This window comes from Alosa pseudoharengus, unplaced genomic scaffold (genome assembly GCF_046254945.1).
Source record: "Alosa pseudoharengus isolate Yale_2024_CS ecotype anadromous, Long Island Sound unplaced genomic scaffold, YU_APseudo_1.1 YU_APseudo_1.1_scf_10, whole genome shotgun sequence".
Lineage (NCBI taxonomy): Eukaryota > Metazoa > Chordata > Actinopteri > Clupeiformes > Clupeidae > Alosa > Alosa pseudoharengus.
Genome location: NW_027468565.1, coordinates 32,725,829 through 32,741,476, shown reverse-complemented (window position 1 = coordinate 32,741,476; position 15,648 = coordinate 32,725,829). Strand labels below are relative to the sequence as shown.

The window sequence follows — 15,648 nt, the reverse complement described above, 5'->3', positions numbered from 1 at the left end:
AAGAAGTAGCATTGAGCTGACAGGATATTCAATTTTTCAAGCTGTGATAAAAGCTGACATTTCCACAGGCTTCCAACAGATCTACCCTTCTCTGACTGCAAAACACTTAGAGGCAGTCTGTAATGACCTGGAAGCCATTCTTACTTCGATACTCATGTATCCTTTTTGGATCTGTGTGTGTGTTTTGTTTTTGTGGGTTGAAACCACTCTGTGTGGCAGAGTAATGATAGCTCTTGTCTTTCAGGCATCAAGTTGTTGGTGTAATGACTCATGAAGTGCCTCTGCTTTTCCATGACAAAAGTCTTTCTCAATGTCATCAGTGTCACACACAATAAACAAATGACTGTCTGACAAGTTAGCTAAAGTTTGTGCTTACATATCCACCTTCAGAACTTCTATTCCAATATAAATTATTCCTTTTTTTTAATCATATTCATGATTTTTTGTGGGGACATCAGATATGGTCAATTTGATATCTCCGAACTGAAAATATTTCTCATATAGGCTACCCTAAAACATTCAACCATGGGTACACCAAAACAAATTTGTATGAATGTCAGTAGATCGACACACTCCACAATAGGCCTAATGCAAAGTCTCCTAAGCCATAAATCCGGACGCAGACATTTTTAATACTTTAAACTTCAAATCAGTGTAGCCAACGTCGCAGGCATTTATTCAGATATGTATCTTTATTTCCAATGCCATGAAATTCCATAAAATGAGACGCGCACAGTCTTCAACACTTTCACCACAAGGAGGCGCAAAAATACCATGTCTTTTTTCCACATCACTGTAGTCAGTCTAATTTTAGTCTCTTTATTTATTTATTTCAGGAAGTTGAGAACAAGAACTTTTTGAGAAGTTGTGAAAGAATAGAAAATCACAATGTCGCTTCTGAAACTATATTCAAAAACAATAGGCTATGTGTATTTCAGAAATAGGCTATTAACTAACCTAATTATGAATAGCCTACCAGTAGCCTAATTGGTAATGCAATAATGACAACCCTACGACACAAAAAAAAGAAGAAAAAATGTCTTCTGGACATTGTGCCCAAACAACTGCTGTTTACATAGCTTAACTAATTGTCTTTCACAATTTAGGATTTTATTCCGTTTATCACCAGCGCAAACCAGCGCAAGGGCTTCAAGGCCACACCCACTCATTTCTGTGGTTGACTTTCGGGGACAGAGAATCTCAACATTCAAGTTATGGGAGTGGGAAGCTGTTAACTCGGATAACTGAACGCACCTACTCAGTTAAATTACGTTTTATTTAGCCCCGTGTGAAAGTTACCGTCTTCCGCAGCTGCTCTGTACGAGGCTGTCGCAAGTGGCATTCCGACAGCTGTTCGTGGCATGTGGAGCGAGCGAATGTTATGTAGCTGCTGTTCTCTGATACAGTGCCGCTATGAACGCCCTAACTCACATCACTGTCACACGGAGCTAGCCACCTCCACCATTATCCATATACGCGCGACGAAAGAATGAAAAGAGATCATTGTTTTGCTGCCGTGTTGTGCAGAAGAAACATCTAAAAAGGTAAGTTGCCTTTTGGCTTTTAGTGGCATTACAACGTCGGGAGCTAGCAGTAACGCTAGCTAGCGTCGTAAAGGTAATAGAACAAGGCTTTCCGATCCTTTGTGATGAAGACTAGAAAGCCCTATCGATGGATGGACGGATTTACATTCTAACTTTGAACAAGAGTTCTTCAAATGACTCAAACCTGTACCTGATGTTAATCAACTGATCTCGGTGTCAGATACTTTAACGTTACCTAAGCAGTGTGTTTTTTCTTCGTTAAGTTATCAGTAAGCGTCTTGTTTGGTAACCACTCGTTGTAGAAAGCTAGCTGTGAAGAACGTGAAACCTCTTCTCATAGCACATCTCTACGTGTGTAGTTTCAGGGACTGTTAGCCTCGTTCAAATGCAAATTAACACAGTGCCCAGAATATCATCATATTACTGCAAACATAACGTTAGATGTCCCACTTCGCTATTTGAAACACTTCGGTAATCAACTTAAGCTACATGAATTAACTTTTAGTGGATTGCAATTGTTAGTGGATTGCCCCTGCCTGTCATGCGAACTAGATATTGTTTCAGACAGTACGCTATAAATTAAACCAGATTATTTACATAGCCTCGAGTTTGGATTTCACAAAATTACTGGGCTATCCAAATCTTCCTAATTTTGCCATTTTTCATTGGCATCAGGAACGACGTCTCAACTTCCTGACACTTTTTCTGCCTCCTTCAAACTTTTATAGATGGGTGTGAATGATCATCAGTCCCACAGTCCCTCTCTCAACGACTTGGTAGCATATGTGGCCTTCTCCTTGGCGACTTTTTATTGTGTGCTGTTTTGTATTTAGGGACTTTTACGTAGGGTAGTCTACTGAGCTAAGTGGCATCTCGTGATGTTGCTTGAGAGACTGCTCGGTGAACTCAAAGATGTAGTCGCTTTGCATGTGAACACAGAGGCCGCTACCAGGGTTGTCCTCGTCTTGCACTGCATGAACCACTGATTCACATTTTAGCCTCTGGTTCGTGTGTAGCATGGAGTTCTCTGGATGACTGCCTTCATTAGCCCCCATGTAATCACGGCAGATGCAGTGACACAAACACAAATCAGCCGGGGCTAGAACAGGAAGCATCACCAGCGGTTACAAGGCCCGTTTCCTCTCGCTGTAGGCGAGGTGGGGCAGCAGAACACAGAAGTTAGTTCCCCGGAGACAGCCACGCCACTCCCGTGTGCTGTCATTGCCTAGTCCTTGCACTTTTTCAGACACCAACGCAGGCAGCAGCACACGTTGCCCGCCAGTCTTCACAGCTCGGAACGCCTCTGTTGTAAACTCGATGAACCGAGTACACACATACTCCCCTACACTGGTTTTCAACACTCCCCTACACTGGTTACCTCCCCTTCCTAGTACACAGATGCCCACTTCAGCAGAAGTAGGCCACAGTGCAATAGGGGTAGCAAACACTCTGCTTTTGGTTGGTCCTTGAGAGGAAGACAGATCTTGCTGCACCAGTATCCTTGAGAGCTGCCTTGGCCTAGTTCATTGGCAGTTGCCCCCCCCCCCCTTTGGTACGTGTCTGTCTCTGAAAACACATACTACTAAGGATAGGCTGTACCAGATCTGATGTAGGATAGTGGTCATTGTAGAGAGAATGTAGTGCAGTGCAGTCCAACAGCAGTTAACAGTGGAATGAAACATTAAGCACTTTTGTAAGGAGGGAGAATGGATGTTGGGGGAGAGAGAGGGAAAGAGAGAGAGCTTCCGCCTATAAAATATCCCTTGCGAGGACGGCGGCTGGCTGTGCTGCTGTTGCTGTTGCCAGCCTGGCGGATGAGGGCGAGCGGGGGGGGGGCATGATGTGGAAGAATACGACTCGGTGACTCACTGTCTCACCCTGTTCCGCGGGGCTCCTTGGAGCGGAAGACGGAGGGCCAGAGGCCCGGGTGGCCAGCGTCTTCACTGCCCCGCTCTGCTTCGCTCCCTGGAGGAGATGGAGGCCGCGGTGGTCCAGTTTGGTGTGCTCGAACGTGCCCCTCTTCTCCCAGCAGGCGAAGTAGACGACTGGGCTGCTGAAGCGTGGTTCCCCTCAGAACTCTGTGGGAATATGGATCACATTAGCTGTTCCAAGAGGCTGAGGGTGAGAAAGAAGTCAATAATAGCTGTGTAGGTGTATTTTAATGAAAAGCCCATCATCTCTCTCTTCTAAACATTATTCTAAGGACTGCTGTCTGTCTGCCTGTCTGTCTGTCTGTCTGTCTGTCTGTCTGGCTGGCTGGCTGTCTGTCTGGCTGCTTGTCTTACTTTGTGCTCTCTTTCCCTCTATCAGCATTCTGAACTTTCACTCATTCACAGCATAGTGCACCATTACCATATTGTGGATAACTACCATATAGTTATTCATACAGCCTGCTAGCCTAGGCTAGTGCCCTTTGTAGCGGATTGGTGAATGTCCTCTACTCGTCTCTGTCTTGGTCAGGCTCTCTCTGTGATGTGAGGCAGACACAATATGCACCCTCAGGTCTATGTCTGAGTTTAAGGTAGCGCGCCGCCTGCACACACACACACACACACACACACACACACACACACACACTGCACTGTCAGTGGAAGTCAGGTCGTGTTGTGGAGCATGACGACACAGCACAGAAATAGTGTCCTATTCTACACTAGGAGTAAGGGCAGTGATAAACCTTTCATCTGTTCAACATAGACATTAATTAGTATTCTCATGCAGCTTCTATTTAAAGAGTCCAGTGTGTCTGTCTGGAGAGAATATAGGCCAGGTTTTCCATCTGTCATTGTTCAGTGTCCTCTCCCCCCTCCCCATGTTCTTCAGTGTGGGAAAAGGCAGTCTGATAGCAGCACTCCAGCGAAGGGGTATGTTGCTCAGGCATTCTCAGACAGTGGGGAAGTCCAGGGCAGGGCACAGTGGAAACTTCATCCAGCCTCCCCCGTTGCATCTTTTTAGAGCGGGGCATTCGCAGAGTGCAGTCCCCAGACGGGTGCGGGCGAGGACGCTAAGGAGAAGGGACCAATAGAGACACACACACACACACACCCCCCCCCCCCCCCCCCCCCCCCCCGAACCCGTCACGACCCTGTTATTCTGGGCCCACTGTGTTCAGTAGTGTGTTTTCCCACGGGGCAGAATTTTGTGTCCCTGTGTTTTTTTTTGGGTTTTTTTTTTTAACATCCTGGCAGACATGAGCACTGCCATGTTGTTGCACAGGCAAGCTAATTGGAACAAAGGTTTCCTTGAACGCTCTCTCTCTCTGTCTCTGTCTCTCTCTCCCTCCCTCTCTCTCTCTCACTCTCTCCCAGGGCCAATGTGAGGAGTGGATAGAGCCTCTGTGTTGGTAAAGGTTAAAGGTGAAGCTGAGTTAGCGCAGCACCTTGTTTAATATCCCCCTTCTTCTAGCCTGTGCGTGTGTGTGTGCGTGTGCGCAGTGCTTGGCTGCAACTGGCGTCCAAGCACTGTATTAGGAGGTCATCACAGTCTGTGAGCAAACAGCATGACCGCTGCTGTTGCTATGATTAAGAGCATTTTCCAGATGCGTAAGCATACGGCTCACACATGAAGTGGGCCAAGGGGTGAGCTTTGTTGGGGCTTCGCCCGAAGGCCATGTGTTGTGCTTTTCCGGGCATGAACACAGCATTTGCTGTGTGTGTGCGCTGCATTAAGCTCTGAGGGTTAAGTGTTTCAGTGGTTCCAGTGAGGCTCATAAAGGTACCGCTTATGAAACGAAAACGAAAATATTTTCCTTAGAGGTTATCATTGTTTTGCGTCGTGTGTTTAGCATCCACCTTGCCCTTTAACCCCCCCCCCCCCCCCAGGCTCGACCTCTCGGACCGCTGGCTGCTGCGGTTGCACCACTTGTGATTCATTGTATCCTCTCAGGAAGTGTCCGCACGCAGGCAAACAATCGCTCATTGTTTACGGGGAGGACTAGTAGTCGTGGGCCTCAACCGCGTCCCAAAGGGCATCCTCACTGCTGAGCCTAGCAGCTTACCTCAGCAGCAGTGTGGAGCAAGCCACATGAGTCTGCACTACAGTAGTAGTTTATTTATTAATTTTATACAGGTCAGAAGCCATGTGGAAGCACTAGGCTGCAGTATCTTACGTTTACAAACTATCGACACAAGATCAGCTCAAGAGTACAGTAGCTCATGGATCTGCACTGCTTGTTCCATGAATGTAAACGGAATTGGGTGAGATTTCAGCACTCATTACGTAGTGTTGGTGCCTCTCTAGGCTGGTCCACAGCGGTTCTTAAGGTGATGACGTACATGGGGCCACGTTTTGTGAAATGTTGCTGGGCAACCACATAAACCGGTTCCATGTGTTCTAATTGGCTGAGCATGTCGGTTTGCCTACTGATGATTAAAGTAGCCTACTTCTAAAAAAAGATGCCCGATATTAATGGTAATGTACCCAATAAAGAAATACTCAGGAACTTTGCCCAGCAACATTGCTCCAAAAGTTGACTTAACTGCATCATTAGCTTCAGACTAGATATAGGCTATATGAAACAGGCCAACACTAAAACAGGCTCTGTGAGCAGTACCATACCTCCATACCTTTTAAGCATGTGGTGATTGTATGTGTGTCAGCATGACTAGTTCCATAGCAACATCTCAGTTTGGTTGCTCTGCCCTCCCCACCGCATTAGATATATTTACTTCTACCGCAGCCAGAAAAGTGATGAGGTTTCAGCCCAGTAGTCTCCCCTCTTTGCTGCACATGGTTGCTGCAGTGTGAGAAGATGCTTCTGCATGGCCGGCGCAGTGTGTGAACGGAGTGCGGAGGATTAGCCAGGGGGAGTCGGGTCTGTGTACAGAAGTTTCCAACAAAGAGCCGGGCTATTTTCAGCTCCCTCTGTTGATCTCTGGGCCTGGGATGTATTAGTGGGGAAGGGAAAGACCCAAACACAGAGGTTGCATTTCCACACAAATAACAAATGCTGGACCAGAGGCGAACCGGTGTGTATGTGATTTGCAAGAGGGAGCTTGCACGCACACACAAACACACACACACACACACACACACACACACACACACACACACACACGTACACTGCTCAGATGATCGCCCAAGCAGTAAAGCCCACTGAGAAATTCCTGCTTTCATTTCCACTCTGCAGTCCACTGAAGGGAAAGACCCAAACACAGAGGTTGCATTTCCACACAAATAACAAATGCTGGACCAGAGGCGAACCGGTGTGTATGTGATTTGCAAGAAGGAGCTTGCACACACACACACACACACACACACACAAGAGGGTGTTAAACCGGCAGCCACATACGGACACAAATGTCTACACTTTCCTTCATTAACACAGGACTCTATTCACTAACCAGTACCCCCTCTCTCAACAAACACACCCTAACACCTAACTTTGTACACACACACACACACACACACACTAACTCACTGCAGCAGCACTCATGCAAGAGCTTTTCTCTACACTAATAGAGAGCATGTGGCTGCTGGTGACAGCACCTTCCTGTTAGGACAAGACTGAATGTGTGTGTGTGTGTGTGTGTGTGTGAGAGAGAGAGAGAGAAAGGCTGTGTGTTTTAAAGAAAGCTTGAAGGAGAGGTTTTAGATTGTATACTTATGTGTGCATGTTAGAGAGAGAACAAGACTGTTTGTGTGAGTGTACATGTATATTTAGGAAAGGAGGAGACAGAAATAGTGTGTATGTGTGAGAGAGAGAGAGAGAGAGAGAGAGAGACTTCCCACTCTCTCACAGCAGTGCCCCAGTATCTGTAATGTCATTACTGTCCCATTAGTGCCGAGGGGGGGTTTTCACATGTGGCCCAAGACTGGGCTTTCTTTGACTCTACTCAGCAGTCAGTTCCTCAGTTAATGGGACTTTCCTCTCGTTCCTCTCTTTCCTCATCTCTGTCTCTCTCTCTTTTTCTCTCTCTCTCTCTCTCTTTTTCCCTCTCTCTCTTTCCCTCTCTTTCTTTCCCTCTCTCTCTCTCTCTCTCTCTCTCTCTCTCTCTCTCTCTTTTTCCCTCTCTCTCTCTCTGTCTCACTATCTTTCCCTCTCTCTCTCTGTCTCTCTCTCTCCCTCTCTCTTTCCCTCTGCTGGTGGCTTCCTCTCCTGGTTTTGGCAACACTCACTCAGCCCCCAGACCTGTCCAGACGTGCATCGCACAAAACTAAGGAGGTGATGTCATTCTCAGAGTCATCAAATGCTTTGTCCGTTTCCCTCCATCGAGCGCTCTGTCCAAACCGTGAACTGAACACGGGTCAGTCAGCCCAAAGGAATTCACTACTGTGTGCTGCTGGACGGTGTTGCTGGAAGGTGCTGCTGGTGGTTAATCTATTGGTGTGTAGCTGCTACTGCCAAGACAGGCTTCATAGTGACGTTTTTGTGTTTTTTGTTTTTGTTTGTTTTTTTGCTGCTTCTGTAATGGCGGGCTAACCATGTTAGTTGGATTCCATGGTCTCCTCGCTTCAGTTTATCCCTGAGACCTGGTTGGTATTTTAAATGTACAACATGGTTTAATGACAAACCTGCTGTCAAGTTAACTCGTGGTAACAGGTAAATCTCCTAAAAGAATAATAATAATAATAATAATAAGCTTTATTTGTATAGCACCTTTCATACACAGAATGCAGCTCAAAGTGCTTTACATTTGAAGCATGTAACAAAACTAGATGTACCGCGTAGCGGTACAAAATATGACCGCCGCTCAGTCCTGCACATCCATTCCGCGAAAATAAATCATATTAATGAATTTGTCTCCATCTTCTACTCCATCCCCCACTCTTGAAACTTTTGTGTATGCTTGTTTGGAATGTGTGTTTGCACACATTCCGCACACAAAGTAGCCTACTGTTGCTGCAAAGGTGAATAGATTTGTTTCTGGGCCAAAAAATCTGTAACATTGTTATAAAACCTTTAAAATCTCTAAACAATCACAAGTAGGGCAGTTCATCATAGTCCATCCATTGCAACTGGACTGATGAAAGGTACACCTGTAGGCTACATTGTATTTGGGAAAAGCAGAAGGTAGCAGCATAATGTATTTATTTATTTATTATTAAACTAAAACAATCCCTGTCAGTTCCATGCAGTTTTCAACAGCTATCAAGAAGAGAGGTCATGTCATGGATTTTTGTGAATGTTTCTTCTTCTACATATGCATAGGTTTAGTCATCTAGTTCAAATTATATTCAGCTTTATTGTCAATGCACAAATTAAATACCAGTAGTCTAAAACAAAATGCCGTTTTACCCAGTGGTGCAAATAACTGACATGTCCAAAAGGGCCTTCATGAAATGCGTTGCGAGACTGTTCATACACATTTTAGCGGGCAAAGTTGAAGAGCTACTCTCCGTTATTGTTTGTGCAAATAATATGCTGATTCATGTTCCCTTGCATTTTGCAACCATGAGGTCCATGGTTAAGCTCAATCTTTTGACGCAATCTTTTGATTTTCACCCAGCCTAGTCCATGGTAGGCGCCCGATAGAAATATTGTTTAATTTTGCGATTGAGATATCCACGCACTGGCGCCCCCCCTGCGACGTGTTCGCCCCCCGGTTTTAGAGCTATTCTAAATGCAAAAATGCATAGACATTGCATGACAAAACCGTGACTGTTAACAAACTATAAGCTATATAAGGTAGGCCCTATGCTAGGCCTATTACACAACACAAATTGTCACCAGGCTATGCTGGCGACCCAAATAAAATCTCCGTTGGAACCAATGGCTTACACCTTACAGTATCAAGCTGCCACCTCTTGGCGAAAAGTTAATAGTTTTGCATATCAGTAGTAATACATTTCACGTAGCTGTGAATCACGGAAAGGGCGAATGAAGTGGACACTTCTAAATGGAACCCAACCCACTGTACAGTAACTCAAGGTCTGTGGCTAAAGCAGCCATAATGAAAGCGTTATCATTGTTTGGATACTTCACACACACGTGTTTTTTAATCGCATAGACTACAACTACCAAGCTGGAATCAAAGCACATCGACTCCCCTCTCACACCCTAAACACGCACTTCGAACAAACAAAAAGCGCCTCAGTCTCACGGAATAGCCATAGGCAAAACTGTATCTGACCGGTGTAACGTTGGTACTAAATCATCCATCGCAAAGAATGATTTTTGTAGCACGTGCAACAAATATGTGTAGGTACAGCCCTGCCCTGAATACATCTCAACGTGCGCTCTAAAACATCTGGTTTAAATGGAGATGTAGATCATCACGGGATCATAGACAGGTTATCTTTCAGGTAGCCTAGGCCTATATATTTTCCATTAAAAAACCATCACGTAGCGAACGTGTTGTGGCTAACTCACTTAGCTCCTGTTAGTAGCCTAGGTTATGGTCATAAGCAAATGAGATGACAGTCGAAAGATACAATTAGTGCTGTTATCGATTTGCTTGGTAGCCTATAAACGCATTTATGGTTTTCTACAAATACATCAATAATCAAATTGGCCTCCATCACTCAACCATGCTAACGGTAACATTATTTTACCTACGTTCTGCTATTGATAGGATTAACGTAGCCTACCTGCAGTAAAAAACAAGCATGTCCGATAAACATTCTCAGATTTATTTCGGCTTCAAGAGGAAATGGGAATTACATTTCATGCAGAAATCATCCTACCCTTAGACGTTCTCTGCGGTAAACTACTGTAGCCTACAGTCTTGTCCTTGTAGGAAGCATAGTGTCTTTCTAACCCACTTTAGATTAACTTCCAACAAAATTACGTCTTACTGCAACGATGCGCCATCTAGTGGACAAACGACTACTTATCGCCAATACTGGAAATGCAGCCATGATGATGATGATGAATATTTATTTTGGCTTTCTTTTAATCCTACTGAATTTGTAATTATGTATCAGCCGTTCTAATACCGATAGTATGTGGGTGCCTGTGTGTGTGTGTGCATGTGTATATGTGTGCACCACCATCTACAGGCCAATGAGTGTAGAGTCACTAAATGTACACATAACTTAATTTTTTAGACCCCCCCATGGATGAAATTCTACGAAACTTGGCATACCCCCAGAGAATGTCAGGTTAATCATACACATAAAATTTGGTGCAGTTCTGAACGTCTTTACTGAAGAGAGGGGCGATTAAAGCAGAATGATATTGCATTTTCATTTTTTACCGGGGGGGTGCAAATCACAAATGAGTGATTATGGGCTAAGTTGATGTGGGCCCTTGAGACCAACATACCATAAAAATTTCTTCATCCTCGGTGCCACGGTTCAGGTAGTTATTTAGGAAAAACTGCATTTTTTGGGTTTCGGGGGGCCCAGCGCGGAGGGGGAGTGGCCCCCGGGGACCAAACAAAATTTTTCCGTAAAAGTCTAGTGGGGCTACATACCCACCAAATTTCATGTGCCCCGGTGTTTCGGTGCCCCGGGTATCGTTGACCAAAATTTCAGGAAGTAGATGACGGGGAAAAAAAAAAAAAAAAAAAAAAAAAAAAAACTTTGACAATCCCTATATGACCGCTTCGCTAGCTTCGCTAGCGGCGGTCATAATAATAGTCAGTCAGTCATTATCAATCACAAAAATAGCATCTAGTCTGATGGCCAAAAAGCTCAATTTTGGTTTTCACACCAACAAACTTTCGGCTTTTTTTCACTATGTAAATGAAGCCACAGGGCTCTGCTGTTAGGAGGTTTATCACTTCCTCTGGGTGAGCTTACCCAGGTCTATCACTAAACCACATACTTAAAATACATCCCAGAATGTAGCTGCTGTTTAAATCATCTGCTCCTTGGTGACAGTGGAGATAGGGCAGTTCATGTTAGGCAGTGCTAGTGTAGTGGCTAAGGAGCTGGGCAAGCATGCAGTATCCTGAAAAGTTGTGGGTTCAATTCCTGGATTCCACCGTTGTGTCCTTGATTCAGGCACTTAAAGGAGAAATCCGGCTAATTTTAACACAATTTTCCCATTTCCACATCCCCTGGAAGAAAGTTTGTTGGTGTGAAAACCAAAATTGAGCTTTTTGGCCATCAGACTAGATGCTATTTTTTGGAGGACACAAAACACTGCACATCACCAAAAACGCACCATCTCTAATTTGAAGCAAGGTGGTGGGAGAATCATGCTGTAGGGATACTTCTCGACAGCAGGCCCTGGAAGGCTTGTAAAGATAAAAGTAAAATGAATTCAGCAACATATGGAAATCCTGGAGGACAATCTGATTCAGTCTGCAAGAGAACTATGACTTGGGAGATGATTTACTCTCCAGCAAGACAATGAGCCGAAGCGAAAACTACAGAGAAATGGTTTCAGACCACAAGGTGAATGTTCGGAGTTGCAGAGTCTTATTTAGGCTTATTTAGGTAATTATTGTTAAAAAGGCCAAATTAAATTGATTAAGATTCCATTTATAAAAGCAGTAAAAGTGGAAGGGGGTGTGATTTTTTTATAGGCACTGTAGGTCACTTTGGAATAAAAGTGTCTACTAAATAAATAAATTTGAATGTAAATGTTAGCTTAGTCAGCATAGTTAGGTCTCTTTAGTACAAGCTCTTTCTCTTATCCATAATTAGGTTATCTGTGCTAGCATGGACTGGTATCTAATGAAACAATAACATGTCCTTGTTTTGGCTAGTATTAGAAATGTGTAGCCTGTTAGCTTAGGCAAACTATAGTCCACCTCCTCAGCGATAACCAGAGGCCATAACCTGTCAGCTTAGGCAAACTATATATCTCCTCAGCTTTGTAAACTGTAACCCAAGGCTACGTCGTCAGCTCTGTTTTCTCTTGGGTAGGGAGGCACGGTCCATATGTGTGTCTGGCGTTGCCAGACTAGTAGGCCTGTGTCTGTGTAGCCTTCAGAAGCTTATTCTCCGGTCATGTCTGGCACAGTGATGCATTTTTAATCGCTCTCATCTTCTGCATCTAGACCACAGAGCGACAGGTCAGGTGTGTGTCTGTGTGTGTGTGTGTCTCTGAGGTGTGTGAATGACTGTGAGTAGAGGAGGAGAGAGTAGAGGAGAGGTCTCTGTCTCGTCTGGTGTCAGCTCGAATGAAGCACAGCTGTGTAGTCTGTGAAGTCACCTCTCCTGCTCGAGAACCCAGATTTACCCCCCTGCACCAGAGGGATTTGGAAGCAGTCAATCAGAGTGGTCAGAGACATAAGGATGATTCCAGCGGGGCATCTAAACCTCCCCTCCCCCCCCCCCCATTCACATCTCCGATGGCCCGCCATGCATTTTTAATCCCCCTCTTCACCCATCTTTGGTCCCATTCAGAGTCTGGGTCAGTCTCTCACGCAAGTTGAGCAGCAGCAGCAGAAGGAGCATAGGTCTGCCAAAAACACACACACACACACACACACACACACACACACACATACAGTACCCATCCCCCATCCACAGTCCCTCAGGCTTCTTAACTGACTCCAGACCAGCGGCATCTCTTTGTGTCTCTCTGTCTTACAGCAGTCTGCACAGCAGCAACACTGAGCTGAGATCTCTGCCTCCTCTGCACTGCACAGATGTGGAGCAAAGCTACTCTGTCTATTGTCTACTTGTCTGGTCCGTGTCGTAGTGTCTGTCTTGTTGTGTCTTCGTCGCCCTCTCATCTTTTCTCTCCTTTACTCACCACCTTTCTCTCACTCCTTTTTACTCTTCATCTCTCTCTTTTCCTCCTCTTGGTATGTGCGTCGTCTCTCTCTCTCTCTCTCTCTTTTTACAGAATCTAGCTGTTTTTGGGGGGATTTAGGGGCTGGACATGAGGTCGGACATGCAGCAAAGGCTGGCTGGTCTTTGAGATGGAATGCTGCACTGCTGACGGGTGTGATCATAACGAGATCATAAGTCAAGCCAGGCTCGTTTAAGGGTGTGTGTGTGTGTGTGTGTCCACCGGTTCTTCAAGCCCACAGCACAGATGCAGCTCTAATCCCACATCTTCTCCCAGCGGTCTAATCCAGAAGAGGAGGTCACGGCGTCACGCTGATTAGTAATCCCAGGCCAGAGTGAGTCGGCGAGCTGGGCTGGGCTGGAGGGGAGCATAGACTGTAAAAACAAGAAGCTCACCTCGCTCACCGTCACTTCACATATCACACTCGGCACCTATGGCCTGCCTTCATTGACTCTGTCAACACTGTGTTGTTGGCGCTGTCAGCTGTCGCAGCAGTGAACATAATCATTACTGTGGCCCTGCACAGGTTTCTGAATTCTGTATTCCCTCAAAGGCTCTCTGAGGGAAGGTGTTTCTTCTCAACAAGCAACAGACTGTATGAGTATTATTTTGTTAAAACGGGTCCTATCTACTCTCATGCCTTACACCGTTGCTTGCCCACTGTTGCTTTAGATTCTTATTTTTGCCTGTTCTCGGCATTGTCAGGGTTTTCTTAGTGGCAGTAATAGACTCTGTGGTCATTGTGGTAATGATGTGTGTTTCATTTTGTAACTTTCCCATAATGCATCAGGTCAGTAAGCGGAAGTGTTATCATGACCCGCATCTCTATTCAGAGCTGTCATGTGCGGTGTGTTCATTTTATGAAGAGTACACACACACACACACACACACACACACACACACACACATGAACATCTCTCACTCTCAGAAGTCCTCCACCTATTCTTTACTTCCTTTTCTTTCTTTCTTTCTTTCTTTCTTTCTTTCTTTCTTTCTCTAACACTTCTCTTTCCTGTATCTCTCGCTTTCTCTCTCTCTCCTTTACATCTCCATATCTGCCTGTGTCCTCCTCCCCACCTTTCTCTTCTCTCTCTCTCTCTCTCTCTTTTCTCTCTCTCTCTCCTGCTCAAACTCATCACTCTCGCAAGCCTGAGGGAAATGAGGAACGAGTAAGTGTCACTCTCCGAGCTTGAGGCTTGTTCTCTTATCTCAGTTCTCAGTTCTGAACGGACCCAGGGTCTATAGCACACACACACACACACACACACACACACACACACACACACACACACACAGCCGGTTCTCTCCACCTGTCTGTGATCAGTGCTCGCTTCAGTGCTGTTTAAATCTACACTGCCCACCATCAAGCCCACTGTGGCAGCCCTGGGCTCTGTGGTGAAGCTAGCTCTTGCTAGCTCTGTGTGGCATTGGTCCTTAGGTTCTTCCTGGTCCTGTCAGGGGAGTTTGTACAGTAGGTGTGTGCTCTATATGTCATCTCTTGGAATGTTGGGCAGTAGGGTTTCCTAGGTCCTGTCTGAGAATTGTGTGTAGTAGGCCTAGTCTGAGTTTACCTCCTAGCCTATATCTTCTCCTAGGAACATTGGTTCTCTCCAATGACTGGCCCATGCAGTTTGCTGCACATTCAGAGCAAGGCCATAATATTGTGCACCCCCTGTCACTCTGGGAGGCTTTGGAAGGAATGAGGGCGTACCCTCTGATGTGTACCAAATTATGACCTCATAATGCCTCAGTGTCACATGCCAGGTCTGTGTCTCCCCTGACCTGACACCTGACGTGCATTCAAATTCGCAAACAGTGGCGAACATTTGCAAACAGTTTTCTGTTAGCCTTGAGTTTTCGGCGAACGTTTGCGAACAATTGCAAATAGGGATGTAACGGTATAAAAATGTAACCTCATGGTTATAGTGACCAAAATTATCACGGTTTTTGGTATTATCACGGTATTTTTAAAAGTTTAAAAATGTTCAATATGTTCAGAAAGCACTGATAGGCCTACACAATCTGAAATAGTTTCAAAAAGTTTCTTGTTCACTTTTTCATGTTTAATTGGCTATGTGCTTATAGGTTGACTTACCCTACCATGACTTGGAGTTTGCTATTTCTGTTATTTGGATCCAATGAGTGAGACCAAAGTAAGTGTTCAAAATAAAACTTTAGGCTACTGTGTTCTCCTGATAATGTGAGTGGAATGGATTTAATGAGCATAAAAAGACGCAGAGTGGCTAAATGATACAGTGCACGTTTTTGGTGAAAATCTTCTGCCTTTTAAAATCAGGTGTAGCCTAATCCATCAATTAGACAACAGAATCAGTAGTTTTGTTTCATTGTACCAGGCCTACTGTATGTCAAAAGCAGGCTCGGATGAAGCTGGGAAGGATTAAACACACGGTTTCAACACCGCGGTAATGAAGCGTGATAATTATGATATTTCAAAAGAAAACGGTAATGGTTATC

General features: G+C 45.0%; 1 protein-coding gene across 1 annotated transcript in view; it reads left to right on the top strand.

The window, feature by feature from the left end:
- The first annotated feature begins 1,191 nt into the window (after positions 1-1,191).
- Positions 1,192-15,648, top strand: part of LOC143106169 (uncharacterized) — a 38,975-nt gene continuing 24,518 nt past the window's right edge. The window contains exon 1 of the mRNA XM_076270382.1: positions 1,192-1,544. The gene's annotated coding sequence lies outside the window, so the exon portion shown is untranslated. The remainder of the gene's footprint in view (positions 1,545-15,648) is intronic.